General features: G+C 37.9%; 1 protein-coding gene across 2 annotated transcripts in view; it reads right to left on the reverse strand.

The window, feature by feature from the left end:
- Positions 1-4,574, reverse strand: part of LOC106522521 (synaptosomal-associated protein 25-A) — a gene marked incomplete in the record, with an annotated part of 42,245 nt that extends 37,671 nt beyond the window's left edge. For both annotated transcript variants that reach the window (XM_014015549.1, XM_014015550.1), the window contains 1 exon segment: positions 4,443-4,574.

The raw sequence follows: 4,574 nt of genomic DNA on the forward strand, positions 1-4,574 counted from the left end.
TATTTAAAACTTTATTCATTTCTTTAAAAAAACAAAAGTAATTTTATGTATAATAAATAAATAAAATGCAAATAAAATGAAATGAAAGGTGGCCGAGAGAAGAAAAAATCTTATTACGTCTGCCCCTTTTTCCTCAAATATAAATTCAAACAATAATGATCTTCAGTTAACAGTTTCCTCTGTTCAGGACCAYGGACAGTGCAAGAGACCCTAAACACAATGATCAGTGCCAACATTCTGGCTCTCAAACATATAAAGTTGAACAATTGTAAACATAAAACTCTATATATCATGTTTATTTTCACATTCAAAACCAGAATGTTTAGAATAAAACAACCCTCATGAATACATGACAAGGTCAGCTTTCTTTATCATTCTCCCGCTTTGGTAAATCCCAGCAGTAACTTTCATAAAACAAGGTTAAACTGTCAGGAATTCTGTCCCAAATGCTTTAAGATAGTGCTACAAAATATAATTTAGATCACAAAAGATAAGAAATGCATGAAAAGTCTTATTTTACTTGAAAGAGCAGCATTTTACATCTATTCTGGGAGGATTTCATGCTAAATCACCACCTTTTAATGATGCATCTGTCCATTAAGCTTTGCAATAAAATTTCCAGTTCTTGTAAAGGAACTAAGTCTAAAAGCTATAGCTACATTATTTAAAAATATTTTGTTTTATTTTAAATTATGTTTTTTTAACACATCTTGTTTTAAATCCAGGTTAAAGGCAGCGGCTGAGCACGAATGGAACGAGCTGATTTTCCTGCTGACAGCAACGCCTGCTGCGACAATATGGCCTCGCCGAATTAAAACATTCCCTACGGAGAGGCAGGAGGGACACACAGAGAGGAATCTGCTGTGGAAAATCACTGAGCAGATCTGGAGGAAAGGCCAATTCATTAGGAAACATATAATCATCATTTCTTTCCATTAAAAGCCTAAGCATTGTACGTAATTTGGGAGGAGAGCAGAAATATAAAGAAACTTTTTTGTTTTCAGATCTTACGATGGAGAAAAAAGGTTTAAGTTCCACCACTTGTGCTAAAAATGCCCCGTTTATAATGACAGGTTTCCAGCATTTAGCCGTGTTTGTCTCTTCTAAATGGGGATAATGACGCAGACTGAGTTTCCTACGTTGTGTAATGTTATACGAGAGACGGACAAAAAGCTACAGCAGTCAGGCAGATTAAAAAAAAGGATAAAAAGACAAACATAAAGAGGTAGTGTTATCTGCTACAGAGGGGAAAAAACACTGAGATTTACTATATATTTATTTATTTACAAGGACGTTAATTTTAAACTGCTTGTAATGTCGTCAAAGAGATAATCGCTCTTTATGTAATTTTAGAAAGAAGGCAACAACTGATGAAAACCACCTGAGGACATCTTCTGCAACTCCCAGATCCATCATCTTTAAAGTTAACCTGTCAGCTTGATCTTAAAGGAGCAAACAGACAGACAGAGCAGTGTGCAGACAGGCCAACGTAACAGTGTGGGACATACAGGAGATTCAAAGCAATCATTTGTGGCCTGCAGGGATAATCACTGCAAAGCCCCACTGTCCCATTCAGTCAGGATAAAACCCACCGGATTAATCTGTAGGCATGCAGAACACACACACACACACACTTCAAAACACTTACATAACTCATAGAGCACTCTTTCGCTCTGTCTCGTCTTTCATGGTTTTCTTTTTTCATTCACTTTTCCTCAGCTTTTCACATCTTTCAGCTCAAACTGAGATCAATGTACAACTCTGCTAAAGATGAACACCTGTCAACGTGCTGCTCGTTGCATGTTAGTCACATGTGCACAAAGAAGCAAAGCAGTATGTAAGGAGCTAGAGAAACTGCAGTTTCTATGAAGCTACAGTACAAATGCTGAGTGCTGAATAACTTAGCTGACATGCTAGAGAAGCTGAAACTGAAATGTTAAAGTTAAAAAGAGTAAGAGAGAAACTAGAAGTAACAAAACGCTGGTTTAAAGAAACAAAAAGATATTTATAAGTACCATACAACTAACTAAGTATAGCAAATGACTACATCAAACTTAAAAGATGACTAGCTTAAGAAAACAGCAACAGGAAATTGGATGATTTGAAGAAACTRAAGAGATTTTTACTTTATTTTTGGGGGAAATATTTGTACATAAAGTTTAATATTTGGGAAAAGTGTGAAAACTTACAAAATATTTTAAAATAGAACTAATCTCTTCAATGAGCTGAATGCTTTAACATATGAATGGCTGAAATAACACAAAGTACACATATGTAAATGTAAATAAACTTCAAAATACTTTACATAACAAAAAAATAAAAACAAAAGCAAACAATGTACAAAACGTTATTTTGTCTGAATTGTTGGATGATTACAGCATATTGTATTGCACACAAAATGTGTGTACACATATAACACAATATCGTTTGAAAAGGAGGTTTGTGAATTCATCCCAGATGTGAGCTTTAAACTACAATATATCTGTTTTAGTTAGTAACCTTGCCACATGAAGGTAAGAGAGGAACATATGCGGAGAGCTGCTCTGCATCAGATTACTTCAGCTCCATCACTTCATCCTGATCAATAACGGGATCATATCATGGCTGCATTAGGATCAGAGTACAGAGGTGTGTTTGTGCATCAAAGGGGAAAAACAGGCTGGTCATGAGTGGAAACCACTCTGAGTACAGCCGTCACTTCAGGGTCCAGAGCTATGAAATAAACATGTAGATTAGTGGAGTTTTGCTGCTTTGGAGTTTTATTTTGGGAGTTTTTGTATCAACTCAGGCCTAAAAAAAAGATCATATCCACGATCAAATTACAGAAGTACTGATACTTAAACAGGTAAGATTTGATGTCTAATATTCTCCCATAGCTTGTCCCCTCAGGACAAAACCAGCAAGAACGAAAATACTTTTAACACTGAACAGGAAACAGGTTGCAAATCTGAGCTTGCTGCTCATTTTGATGCACAAACAAGCGAGCGACAAGAAAATGTGATCACAGCCCTCAGATGACAGGAAAATACGTGTTATGTGTGTGTTTTAGCAAATGTGACAGTGCTGCATCAGAGGAGGGTGGTAATTTCTCACCTTTTTCTGATGGATGATACAGAAACGGTTGTGTGTGCGTGTTTGTGTGTGTGCGTGTGTGTAGCGGGGGGGGGGGGGGTGACAGCAGGAACCATTTTGCCACCAGGAAGCAGATTTTATGCGACTTGGGATTATTTTACATCTTAGCAGGAGTCCAGGTATAAACTAAAGGTTTACTCTGCTCACTGAGTYAACAGCTTCTGTTCGCCATCTTACTAAATAATAACCAGCTGATGTCAAACGCATTTATACAAAAACACAGTGACACAATTTAGTCAAATAAGGTAACAAACACAGTGAACCCAAACCTGTTTTCCTAAAAACATCTGTAAACATCTGTCACTTCCTGTGGTTGTACGTGTGTTGTTTTAGTAGTTTTTCTTCTTTTTAATTATTTTTATGGAGTATATTGGGAAGAATTGGCCACTGCATGAAAATCAATTAAAAACACAGTATTTCTTGAAGTAATACATATTTTTAATGACGTTATGCACAACATTGTGAGATCTTGTGAGAAATGTTAGCACTCATAGTGTGTGTTGTGAAGGAGGCCCAGCTACTCCAACTCACCATGAGCTCAATATCTTCAAAACTGACTGATTTAGAGTCCTGTAATGTTGTTAAGCTGTGGCAGCCATCTTGAAATAGGCTAGGTCCAAAAAAATGTATCCGTTGTAGACGCAGGTTCAGTCATTCCTCTCCTAGAGTTTCATTAAAATCCATCCAGYGGTTTAAGAGATATTTTGCTAACAGACAGGCAGGGTCGAAACTAACATTTAATGCCAAAGCGTAGAGCTGCAATCTTGTGCCACGAGCAGCGCTTGGAGTATTTGTTGTGAATGACTTTCAGCTACAACCAACTTTGAATGAGTTGGGCCCTTTTTAACGTTTTCTGGGGTGAGTTAGCGGTGGCGGCCATCTTGAATGGGGTGAATGGGGTTGACAACAAAAGTTGATCAGCTGTAGTAGGTCTACATAGACTCTGTTCTGGTGACAGGGTTTTATCTCGCTCATTTGAAGATGTTTCTGGGATAAAGTGTCTGACAAATTCATCGGAGCCAGTAAGCTGAGCGCTCCGGAGCTGTCCAAGGTACCAGATTCAAGACCTGAACACAACAAACTGCTTAACTTCAGCCTATAAAACAATCCTCCTCGTGATAAAAGCTACAGGTAGTAAAGAAATGTCAGAGCGACTGTAGCCTCAGCTGCCCTGGACTTGAGATTTGTAAAACTAGTAGAGGAAAGAGAAAATCAATCGGAACGTCTCGCGAACTTATTGAGCCACTTTACTATTTTACTTCATTTAGTGTTTAGAAAAGACAAACATGGTCTCAGTTGGCCAAACCTACCTGTTTAACTTTCTTCTTCTTCTGTTCTTTTCTTTTCTTTGATCCGTGCGGGCGTTGGGCAAAAATGTCCGCTTCTAAGCTGCGTTTAACGGGACTATCCTCCCGTAGAGACTCACCGCCCTCCCCCTCCTC

The sequence above is a fragment of the Austrofundulus limnaeus genome, unplaced genomic scaffold, assembly GCF_001266775.1.
Source record: "Austrofundulus limnaeus strain Quisiro unplaced genomic scaffold, Austrofundulus_limnaeus-1.0 Scaffold131, whole genome shotgun sequence".
Classification (NCBI taxonomy): domain Eukaryota; kingdom Metazoa; phylum Chordata; class Actinopteri; order Cyprinodontiformes; family Rivulidae; genus Austrofundulus; species Austrofundulus limnaeus.